The 13,306-nt window shown below is 37.9% G+C and overlaps 1 protein-coding gene across 1 annotated transcript in view; it reads right to left on the reverse strand.

Moving 5' to 3' along the window:
• The window catches only part of SMC1 (structural maintenance of chromosomes 1), a 635,181-nt gene that overhangs the window by 380,535 nt on the left and 241,340 nt on the right, over nt 1–13,306 (reverse strand). The window lies entirely within an intron of this gene.

Genomic DNA, 13,306 nt, shown 5'->3' on the forward strand with positions numbered 1-13,306 from the left:
AATTGGTTGAAAATTTGTGAAAATGCAGTTGTGAAAATTTGTGGATTGCAGTTTCACCCACAGAAGTAAATAGATTCTCAAACAAGCTTGTCTTTTTCAGAGGATCTAATATCAGCAAAACAACATTCAAACTTACCCAAAAGTAATGAGAGGCAATGATTCTTTGGAAATATGTTTCTCTTTTAGCTCAGTACAACATTCAAAGTGAACTAAATTGCCTTGCTCGATTTAGGATTTAAATAATAACAACTTATTCTGAAAAGATTTGTGTCACCATAATCAACCCCAGGGGCTCACATTTGGTGAGTATGGGCTTGGCGCACCCAGTGTCCTGAGCTGGATATCATCATTCTTCTCTTTTTTGGTGATTCCATTCTACTCTCTCTCTCTCTCTCTCTCTCTCTCAGGGTAATTAAGAATTCTTTTTTTTTGGCTGGTGCAGCATAAGCCTCAGGCTTCCTTGCATCATATAGATAATAATAATAATAATAAAAATCAGAGACCAATTTTCCTTTCCCTTGTAGTTTTAAATTAAGAGCATTTAAATAATTAGAAAAATATCTGTAAGAATTGCAAGATCAAACAGCCACTCAATATTTCATAGTTGTTTTTCCTTTTTCTGTCATAAAAGTATCAATTTCATGAAGCAGTTTTAAAGAAACGATATAATGCTTTGCTGTCGTGAAGCTATCTCACTGCACTATGTAAAATTACATCTTTGTATTCAGTTTCAATTTCTGAAAGAAACTGCTGAAACATAAGGTGATTAAGGCCATGCAATCTTATAAAATTTACAGTTGAAATAACCACATTCATAACGTGTTGGAGATCCAATACTTTCCCACAGATAACTTCTTGATGCACAATGCAGTGAATTCCAATTAGAGGTTCGGCTCAAATATAATTTATTTTCTTGGTTATTCTACTCATAAGCCCTAAGTTTTTACCAATCATATTTTTTGTGCCATCAGTTGTGACTCCTACCAGGTTTTTAATATTTAATCCTAACTGTTCAATAAATTGGCAAAAATTTGCAAAAACATTTTCTCCTGTAGTTGTTCCATGCATACTCTGTAGATCAGCTAAATCGTCAACTTGTACAAAATTATCAATAATTCCACGAATGAAGATAAGGAGTTGAGCTTTGTCATTTACATCAGTACTGTCATCCAGTACCATACCAAAATATTTCATTTGTTTTCCAAAAGTTTTCGAAAAGTTTTCCAAATTCTTTCCAATATCTTCTACTCTTCACATAATTGTTTGTCGAGACAAACTAATGTCTGATATCACTGTTCATTTCTCCGGACAAATTTCTTCTACAACTTTTAACAAACAGGATTTAACAAATTCACCATCATTGAACGGTTTACTTAAAAAAGCAATGGGATGTGCAACTTAATAACTAGCACATACAGCAGATAAATTTCTTGACTGATATGGTTTCAGCATGTTTTGTTGTTTTCTTAATTCATTTTGTAACTTGCAACAATTTTCGTTCCATAACACTCCTTTATAAGATTTATGCTTGGAATCATCATTTTAAATTATATTCGTTAAAAACCGACACTCTCTCCACTAAACACACTGCTTTTTCATTGTACACAATGAAGAAATAGTCTTCAGACAACCTTTCAAGAAAAACCAGACACTCTAAATTATCTTTCTTCTCTCAGAACATTTTTAAGGATGATTTTAAAGTCAACAAAAATTAATAATAATTCAATACAATGAACAAGTTGTATAAAAATAATAGAATTTCACAATATGAACATATTGATTCATACATAACTGTATTCAGCGTACGAATGACTGCACTGGACTGGACTATATATACAAGTTTGATATAGTGCAGGTATACACGCACCATTGCATGTATACTTGCATACCTGTATACACACAATGGTGCGACTCCCTAAAATGCAGTTTTGGGTCACTTTCTGAGAGGGTCATATAAAAATTATTCACAAGCCATACCTGGTCTGCAGGCCATAGGTTGGACACCATTGGCTGAACCTATAAATAGCTCAAATAGACTAAACTTCATAGGTTTTGTCAGGGTAGTAAACTGCAGTAACATTATCAACAAAATGGGTGAATTCGAAATCCTGTTTAAGACAACTAATGCTGAAATAATAGGGCTAACAAAAATCTAGAAATTGGGCAACCAACAGAAATTTTCCAAACAATGATACAATGCCAGTGAAAAAGCCACCAGAAAATTATGGACTTAATTCCGATTCAGGATCAGAAAAGGAATCTCCAGAAGATGCAGAACCCAGAATGAGTACAGATCCAGACTGTTAAATTCTTGATCCTCCAAACCCACATCTAATCTCTCAGGCAGAATTGAATGATTTGGTCAGAGATTTGGACCTCTCCAAAACAAAGGCTCAATTACTAGGATCACAGCTTCAGCGGTGGAACCTTTTTGAAAAGGGTGTCAAGATGTCTTTTTATAGGAAGAGGCAATCTAACATAACGACCTGTTACTCCCTGGACGGTGCTTTGGTTTATTGTAACAATGTCCAGGAATTAATGAAAGAGTTACATCTGGAGCACGTCTCCAGGAAGTGGAAGCTTATCATTGATTCATCCAAGGTCAGTTTGAAAGCAATTTTACTCCATAATGGAAATAAGTACAGTCTGTCCTCGTATAGCACGATAGTTGTGTTCCTAGAAAAACCCTCGTGCAATGCAAAATCGTGCAATATAAACAACAAGCCCTATGGGAAAAGTGGGGTTAGGTGCCGACCACCCAAGATTGAACACACATTTGGAACCAAAACATTACCAAACAATAAATAATCGGGTAATTTTAATCGTTATAAAATACGTAAGTATTTTATAACGATTAAAATATGTAATAAAAAAAAATATATAATATATTTATTATATTATAATAAAGTATTTTTAATACTAAAAATGTATTTTTACGAATAAAATACGTATTTTATTTGTAAAAAATTTATTATATTAAATAAAATAGTGGTAATAAAATACGTATTTTATACTACGTAAGTCGTAATAAAATGCTTACGTATTTTATTACGACTATTACATAATAAAATATTGCTAATGCTTCTGCTTCTATCGTAAGCAAACTTGTTTTTTGTTTGATTTTCTATCCAAACAGATGACAGCCGTTCCATCTCTTCCAATTCTTGTGTCTTAATCTAATGGATTTTAATTACACTTTGAGTTGTTCCCGCTATGAAAGTTGTTTTTATTTTCTCCGCATTCTTTGTAATTCTCGGCGTTGCCTCATTTAGGTCTGTAGCATGTGCAATATCACATGGTCTTTCATTTCGCTCAAAGCGTTTCACAATTTCATATTTTTTCTCTATCGACAGAGGCAGACTGGCCATAAGCCTTATCCGGGAAATCCCGGTGGGCCAGGGGCTGGTGTGATTTTGGCCATAAACCGTAGTGTGAGGCCACTATAAATTTTCCCGGGTAAGAATTTTTTTGATCCATTCCACCTCTGTTTATCGATATTGCTTTTTTTTTTTTCTCTCTGAATCTGCAGTGTCTTCGCCAGGATGCTTCATTTTCACACCTTTTAAGTATTTTACTAATTTTTAGGGAATAAAGCGCAATTACAAAACGAGGAGGCAAGCTTAATACACATAAACAATGCTGCGCGCGTATAGCAATTGAATAAACAACACCGTAAAGGCCGAGATACACCATTAACACCCCACATTTTACTAAAGCATATTTCTGGGGGTTACTACCATAAAACAATAAAAACAATTTCCAGTTTCGTTTCTGCTAGTGGAATCTGTTATAAACTGGTAGTAAACTCCATCTAATTGCGTTTGCGATTATATCGATAGCTGGAATTGTGTTGGTTTTTACGTTATTATGGTGAAATGTGTTTCCCCTTCACTGATATAAAACACAAATACATTTTCAGAATCTTCATTCCTATCATGTTGTGTTCGGTTGGGGTGATTCCGCGTTCGGTTGGGGTGATTCCGCGTTCGACTGCCATTTCTTGTAAACACAAAGGCGAATCGTGCAAAAGCGAATTCGGTTCGTGTTATATAAGATATCGTTCCCCTATTTATAAATCGTGTATGATCGAATTCGTGTAATGTAAACACGTGTTATACGAAGACCGACTGTATTCATTTATACCAAATGGCCCATGCAGCTCACATGAAGGAAACATATATGAGCCTACGTGTTCTTTTGCAAAAAAATATGATATCAAGAATACATATGGAATATCTGTGCCGACCTAAAAGTGGCAGCTTGGCTGATTCGGTTGCAAGGTGGATACACTAAATACTGCTGCTTCTTATGCAAGTGGGCCAGCCGAGCGAAGGATTACCACTAAAGGGTTAAAAAATGGCCAGACTGTTCAGAAACTACACCAGGCCAGAAAAATGTAGCACATCCTCTTTTGGTAGATAAGTCAAAAATCTATTTATCTCCATTGCACATCAAGCAAGGTTTGATAAAAATATTTGTGAAAGCAATGGACAAAAAAAAAAAAAAAAAAAAAAAGAAAAGAAAAGAAAAGAAAATAATTTTTTTGTTTGAGGAAAAAGTTTCCCCGAATCAGCGAGGAAGGATAAAAGAGGGAATTTTTGTGTGTCCTCAAATCAACCTGCTATTCTGAGATCAGGAGTTCACTAAAAAATTAAATGCTACAGAAAAAAAAGAGCCTGGAAGCCATTCGAAAATGTCTCCAGGAACTTTTTAAGCAATGAGAAATCACAAAATTACAGTGAAATTGTGGATCAGCTGATTTTAGCATACAGAGAGTTCTGATACAACATGTCATTAAAGCATTATTTCTTACATTCCCATTTAGGCTTTGTTCATAATGACTGCAATGATACTACACCCAACCGTTATAAACTTTTATTGAAATAAAATAAAATAGATTAAAATTGTTAATAATAATAAGATTAAATAAGTAAAATGAATAGTATAATTAAGCCGGATAAATCTGATAAAATAAGATACAATGTCTGTACAATAAAATAAAATATGTACAATGAATTAAAACAATAGATCATGGAAAAAAAAAGCAATAAAACAATGAAGCTTTCAGAGGCTTTGTTTGTTTGTTATTTGGTTTTTAGGAGCATTAGCAACTAAGGCCATATTGCTCCAGGGATATGCGGTGGTCATTCCCTGACCTTACCGCATCCTCTGTATTTGGTGGTCACGGGCTCGAACCATGGTCTAATCAAGAAGCATGTGCTACACACTGCTGTTCCTGCCCACCTAGCTACGGAGGCACAGCTTTCAGAGGCATCTACCTCCTTTATCAACAGTAAAGCTTAACATACAGTACATCCTTAAATATCAGTAGGCTCCCAGTTCACAGCACGTGCTCCCATAGGAGCATGGGCAGTACTCTCCATACACACACTGGAACCGTAAATGGCTCGGGAGCATGCCAGGCGGAACAGTTCATTCTGTCCTAGAACCATAACTTCGAAGAGGGGATGAATGCGGACTCCCCTATCTCTATTCATAGTGTTACGCTCAGAGGATCAATTTTGCAAGGTCTCAAGCCATTTGCAGTCCCAAATTCTCTGTGACCAGTTGACAATAACAGCTTCGTCAGGAGAGATTTGATGGTTCTCCTGCACTGCCGCAGCAGATCTCCCATAATCTGCAGCCTATATTGCATTAATATGCTTCCCCATACGATCTTTAAACCGATGCTTTGTTTCACCAACATAACATTCTCCGCAATCCAGGCATTTTATCTCGTATATGACTCCCACTTACACATTCCATAGGTATCGGATCTTTAACCTTTGAGACAACTGTTGCAACCTCCACCCTGGTAGCTGCACACAGCACATCTAGCAATCGTATAACACTAGAGTTATACAATCAGTTAAGCCCGGATAGTAGGGAATACATTCCACTGGATATATAAATCCAGTGGAATGTATAAATTATTTATCTATAATTTATCATTTATCTTTTATCCTCTAGGGGTAGCCGCATTTCCTGTGACACATTTAATTTCTTCTTTTCTATCCTTGGAGGTGCTGCAATGGGACCCGCCCTATCCAGTAATGCCCTAATGACACTATTCTTGTGATGGTTGGCTTGTGCTGTATTGTAATGTGTATATTGGCCCCGGGACATGGGTTTCCTATACACACACACACACACACTGGTTTTCACTCTAGCGCCCTCCCTATGTACCAACACATCAAGGAAAGGGAGGGTACCCTCCACTTCCACCTCCGAGATGAACTGAATAAACGAGGAGAAGCTATTGAGGAAACCAAGCACCTCATCCTCTCTCCCTCTCCAAATAACTGTGAATGTATCGTTTCCATGTACGCATGGGGAGAACAGACCCATCAAAAATCCTGGGCTCAAGCTCCTCCAGCTAAAATTGCTATGACAGCACTAAAAGGGGAGCCCATTGCTTATACATTGTGGTTTGAAATACTATAGTGGTACTGGAGAGACACAGCTCAACCCCACTACAAATATCCTCCACACTTAACGAAGTTCTATCCGTTAAGGTATCATCTTTCTCTAATATCACACGTGCACATTTCACCACATGGTCGATGGCAATATATGTAAACAAGTATACCACAACAAATAACACCATGGTCTCACCCTCTTCTATAACCTCATCCCTTGCAAATCATACAAAGTCTCCATTATCCCTGATAGTAAAATCAGAATGTCCAATGATCGGGACGTCCTCTGTGCAGCTACTAGGGTAGAGGTGGCACACAGTTGTGTCAAAGATTAAGGGTCCCATACCTATGGAATGTGTAAGTGGGGTCGTATACAAGATTGGGAATGTTATGTTGGGGAAACAAAGCATCGGTTTAGAGATCGTATGGGGGAGCATATTAGTGTGATAAAGACCACGGATTATGAGGTCTGTTGTGGTGGAGCATTTTTGGGAGGAGAACCATCAAATCTCTCCTGACGAAGCTGGAGAGATTTGATGTTAGAAATGTTATCATCAATAGGTCACACACATTTCAGAGCCGCATGGCTCGAGAGCTTGTGAATTTGCTCCTCTGAGCGTAACACTATTAATAGACATAGGGGGTCCGCATTTATCCCCTCTTCGAAGCTGTAGTTCTTGGATGGGATGAACAGTTCTGCCTGGCATGTTCCCGAGCCATTTCCGGTTCCAGCCCATATGGAGAGTATTGCCCATGCTCCTGTGGAAACAGGTGCTGTGAACTGGGAGCTCGCTGATATTTAAGGATGTACTGTATGTTAAGCTTTACTGTTGATAAAGGAGGTGGATGCCTCTGCAAACTTCAGTGTTTTATCGCTTTTATCCCGTGATCAACATTGTTTTATTTCAATGTATATATTTTATTTTATTGTACAGACAGTGTATCTTATTTTATCAGTTTTATCCAGCTTAATTATACTATTCATTTTACTTATTTTATCTTATTATTATTATTATTAACAATTATAATCTATCTTATTTTATTCAAATCAAAGTTTATTGTTGTTGTTGTTGTTGTTATAGGAGTTTAATGGAGCATAAGCTACTATGGCTATAATGTGCCTGTTCATTTTTTATATAGGGAAATCAAAATTTTTTATAAAATCAGAAAAGATTAAAAAGTCCAATCTGCTTCAGAAAGTTGAAAAATTCGAAAATATTTGCCTTGTCACCAATGAGTTTCTCTAAAGTTATTGGTTTATTAAGATTTACCAGTGATAGCAGGGTTGATGTTCTGTCTTGTCTATAGTAGGGGCAGTCAATGAGTATGTGTTTAACAGTCAGATTTATATAACAATGTGGACACTGTGGTGGATTGTCTCCTCTAAGTAAATAAAGATGGGTTACATGGGTATGACCTATTCTTGCCCTTGATAGGACTACTTCTTCTCGTCTTGATGTATGGATACTGGAGCGCCAAATTTTCTGATCGTATTTAAATTGAGTTTATTATTTGTTTGAGAGTGCCAGATTGTTATCCATTCTGACAAGCATGCAGCTTGAATAGATAATGCAAAGTCTGATGGCGAAACAGGGATATTAGTTAAGTCTAAGCTAGTTGGATTTTTTGCAGCTTTATCAGCCAGTTCATTGTCCAAAATACCAGAATGTGCTGGAATCCAACAGAAGATGACCTGTTGATGGCGTTCTTCAATTTTTAGTAATATGCTTCGTATTTCATCTATAAGAGGGTGAACTTTATCTGAGAAATTACATAAACCCATGATTGAACTAAGCGAATTCGTGTAAATAACAGATTTTAAAGATCGATCAGAACAGAGATTTTGTAAGGCCAGTTTAATTGCATATATTTCAGCTGAAAGGATACTGAATCCAGATGGAAGGGATACTGAAATAACGGTATTCGGAAACACTGCAGCTACTCCAATGTTTGAATTAGATTTAAAGCCACCTGTATAAATTGGGGAAAAATCACTATATTTTTGAGTGTGAACTGCATAAAGTTGTATGATATTAGATGCTTGTAAAACGCCCTTTCCCCACTGGCAGCAATAAGTGTCATAAGTCACCAGAGGAAGAAAAGCCCATGGTGGTTGACAGCAGGTTGCTACCTGTTGTACGGAATGAACGGAAAGATTCCAAACTTCCATCAGTTCAAGGAGGCGAAGACCAGCTGGCTTTACTATGCTAGGTTTATTTCTGAAGAGGTTTTCTAATGGTGGATTGAACAAGTATGACTGAATGGGATGCGAGGCACAACTTTGTATCTTAACAGCATACTTCCGTAACAGTGTTTTTCTACGTAACAATAGTGAGGGCTCGTGAGCATCAATATAGAGACTATGTGCGGGCGACATTCTAAAAGCACCAAGTGCAATCCCCAAAGCACTATGTTGAATGGGATCAAGCTGGCGTAATGCGCTCATTCTGGCAGAATCATAGATGGGAGCTCCATAATCAAGGCGGGATCTGATTAATGACCTGTACAGCCGAAGCAGAGAAGTATAATCTGCACCCCATGTTTGGGCAGATAAAGCTTTGAGTATGTTTAATTTTTTTAGAGAGGAAGTACGTACATTTTTAATATGGTCTATAAAATTTAACTTGTTGTCAAGGATTAATCCTAGAAATCTGATATTATTAATGACCGAGATGGAGACATTAGAAATTTGAAGTTCGGGATCCGGATGAAGTTTGCGCTGCCTACAAAAATGGATAGCAACTATTTTCTGCTGCGAGAGCCGATATCCATTGAGGCTAGCCCACTGTTGTATTTTATTAAGTGATATCTGAAGCTGCCGCTCAATAGACCTCATATTTTGTGAATGACAGGAGATGGAAAGGTCATCTGCATAAAGATAAGTCTTGACTGTATTTGGAAGCTGTCTTGTAATAGAATCTATTCTAAGAGCAAACAGAGTGGCACTCAGTACTGATCCTTGTGGAACACCTTCTTCCTGCATGAACATTGTAGAGAGGGCATGTTGGTACTGAACTTGAAATGATCTAGTATGTAGGAAGCTTTGAACAAATATAGGAACGCTGCCCCGCAGACCAAGGGCGTATAGATCACCAAGTATGCCATGCCACAATGTGGTGTCAAAAGCCTTCTCTATGTCTCTTGAAACCATTACAAGATGTTCACATTTAACAAAGGCATTTCGAATGGCGAATTCAGCCTTGACCATAAGATCTAAGCACGACCTATTTTTACGAAAGCCATATTGACTATGGCTCATTAGATGTTCTGACTCAATGATCCAGACGAGTCTTCTGTGGACAATCTTTTCTAGGATTTTGCTGAGGCAGCTTGAAAGAGATATCGGTCTATAGTTATGGGGGTTGGTTGGATCTTTCCCAGGCTTTAGAAATGCCAAAACAGTAGAGAGATGCCAGGAAGTTGGAAAAACATTTTCTGAAAATATACGATTGTAAAAAACCAGCAGCAAGTGCAAAGCAATGTCATCGAGATGTTGTAGCATGACATAATAAATCCCATCTGGCCCTGCAGCACCATTGTGGGCTGTTCTAATAGCATGCAAAAGTTCAGAGTATTGCAGAGGTTTGTTACATGGTGGGCAGTTTGAAAGTTAATAGCATGCTTTTCTTTGGTGTTTTTAATTCATTTGAATGATGTAGAATAGACTGATGCTGCTGAGATTTCAGCAAACATACTGCCGAAAGCATTAACAATATCTAAGGGACTGGATAAGTCCCTTAGATATTGTTAATGCCCTTTCCAGGAGAGGATTGGAGAAGGTATAGTAGGAAACTTACCAGATAACTGTCTAATTTTTTTCCATATAGTTTTTGGATCAGTGTTTCTGTTAAAGGTTGATGCAAAACGGATCTAGGATTCTTTCTTGGCTTGCCTTTGTACAAATCGTGCTTTTGCTCTTAGCTTCTTATAATTAATGAGATTGGTTGTGGTTGGACATCGCCGAAATAAATTCCAGGCTTTAATTTTTGCTTTCTTTGCTTTTGTGCAGTCCTCATTCTACCAGTACTTTTAATGCTTGTGACCAGGGGGATTTGATAATGGTATTGTGTCCTTGGCCACTTTTAGAAGATGTGACGTGATGTAATCTGTTACATTATCAATATTCTGGAGCTGGATTTTTTCCTCATCAAGAGAGACTGATGTTCGAAATTTTGCCCAGTCTGCCCAAACAAATTTCCATTTCCTGCAGGTTTTGAGTTGGCGGTTAATTGATTTCTCTATTACTTTAGAAAGTAGAAGTAATTGCAATGGGACGATAATTGGATGGGAGCGATTTGTCACCCTTTTTAGGAACTGACTGGATATGAGCAAATTTCCAAGAAGAACGAAAAACACCTTTGGAATAAGAAATTAAAAAAAAAGGGCGGCAAAGAATAGGAGTAAGTTCAGGAGCACAGGTTTTGAGAACAAGTGGAGAAATACCATCAGGACCTGGAGCTTTCTTAGCATCAAGGTTCATCAAAATCCTTCTGATATCCTTTTGATGGAAGACCACAGGAGGCATTGAATGGAGCGTCTTAGGAATGGCTAGAGGTGTTTTACCAAGATCATTAATACATGAGCTCGAAGAAAAATGGGATGCTAGCAGGTCAGCTTTATCCTTGGCTGAAGTGACAAAAGAACCATCTGGTTTGGACAGAGGTGGGAGAAGATATGGGCAAAAGTTGCAGCCAATAGCTTTGGCAAGAGAGCAGAATGCTTGGCTACCATTAGGGCAAGAAGCAAGTTTTCTACTCTTAGCCTGTTAAAACTCTAGTTTGGACTGATTAATAACTGCTTTACAATTGTTGCGAGCTTTGGTGTAGGCAGAAAATGAAACTGAAGAATTAAGTTTGTATTAGAAAGAAATTAGAAAGTGAAAAGTTTGTATTTCATGCTAAAAAGTTTCTTTATTTTTCCTTTTGTACATAGAATGTAAATAGTTGTTGAAAATGTATCTACTGTTCACGTTTTAAATAAAAAAATAAAATATCTACCATATATCTATCTATCTATCTATCTATCTTGTACCCCATTCTACTCAGACGCGCACCTTTGAGCTCCTGCCTTTTTGCCCCTTTTGTCTGCGAGAACCCCACTGAAGAATTATATTATTCGTTTCCTCTTCGGGAGAGCTTACAAGTCGTAATAATTTTGTTTGTGTATATTTAGTGGAGTTTAAGCTAGGTTAGTTTTTAATTTTTACTACTTTTAGACATGGAAGGCTGGTTATTCCAGCAACGGCTTATTCCACCCTCCCTCACCCACCCCAGTAATTGCCTCCAGCTATGGCCAGTGAAGTACAAACAATCACAGCAACAGAAACTACAGCCACTGCCAGCAGTAACCCTGACACCAGACACCACATCCCTGCGGCTACAGTAGGATACCCCCAAAGTCAAAAACATCAGCCACTGTTAATTCTTATGCTAACGCTGTGTCGAACAGATTATACGTGCAACATGCAAAAACCCTGCTCTTGCGACACACACAATAGGACACACGTAGTTGAACAATGCTCCAACAAATGAAGCAACTGCTATTACTTCCCAGGAAAATGGTATAGTAATCTTTGCTAGCAAGGAAAACACCCCTTTAGAGCAGTACCTTACAGCAATTATTAAGAAAGTACCACCAAAAAATATTACTCATGCTTCCCGTGTAGCAGGAACTGTGCAGGTGTATTTCAGCCACCCCTCATAGGCGCAAACTATTCTGCAAAATGGAATAGACATCGGTCTTCATCACCTGGAAGCGGCGCAAATTGCCTTAGGGCCAACGAAAGTTACAATATCAAACATCCCGCATGAAATTGCTCATCAATTCCTCAGAGGAATTTTATCCAAATATGGATCCATTAGCGGAACAATACACAGACTTTCTGCAGCAACTAAGAAACCAGAATTTATAAATATAAAAAGCTTTCAAAGGCAAGCACTTATGCACTTCGCCAACAACAACATCCCTAAACTATCAACACCGATTTAAACGGAATCATTTATATGTTTTATGACTCCATTTCCTCACAATGTTTCTTCTGCCACGAAGAGGGCCACATCAGGAAAAATTGCCCACATATCTCCAGCCCTTCTGAAAGTAATACTGAAATTCAGGAATCACTAACCAGGGCCGGGCCAGATGCAGAAAGCGTGCTGACTGTTGGAAAAAATGGGTATAGTCAAGAAACTATCAAACAGTCTGAGATACTTCCCAAACCAAACTCGTCAGAAAAAAAAATTCAACAACCACAGAAGATCAGGCCGTAATCTCTTCAGAAGGCCCACCAAACGAAACAAGAGGTTTTTCTTGTAATCAACCCCCAAGGCAGCCCATACCAAAAGTAACAAAACACAAGACAATGCACATGCTGGTAAGAAAAGAGCCAACCGCTAACAAAAACAACAAGATTGACGAAAATAAGTACAGAATGCCACAGAAGTCAAACAGTCAGATCCCAAAGAAGCCTATCATGCCATCAAGTACAGAAATAAATAAGAAGCCACCAACGACTCAAATGAAGAACTTCAATTTCTGGAGGCGGAAGAAGAGACCAACCGTGATTCTCATTATTCAGATGCTTTAGAGGATGAGGAAAGCAACTTTCCCTTCACTAAAGGCCCTTTAACTGTGGAAAAACTACATTCCTTTCTAAGGGAAGTCTGTGGCTCTCCACAGAAGCTGGTGACAGCTCTGAAGTTCGCCACTAAGATACCAGAGCTCATCTTAACTTAAAGATCTGCATTCTAAACTAAAAGTAAAAAAGGACAGGGCAGGCATGAATAGATTAAAGCATCTGTACTACTTGACTAACGGCCTGGAACAACAATACCATCAATCAGGATGCTAAGTGCTCTCAAAATTTGCAAAACATTTACCTTTATTCCTGT

This window comes from Mastigoproctus giganteus, chromosome 13 (genome assembly GCF_048544385.1).
Source record: "Mastigoproctus giganteus isolate SK-2022 chromosome 13, ASM4854438v1, whole genome shotgun sequence".
Taxonomy (NCBI): Eukaryota; Metazoa; Arthropoda; class Arachnida; order Uropygi; family Thelyphonidae; genus Mastigoproctus; species Mastigoproctus giganteus.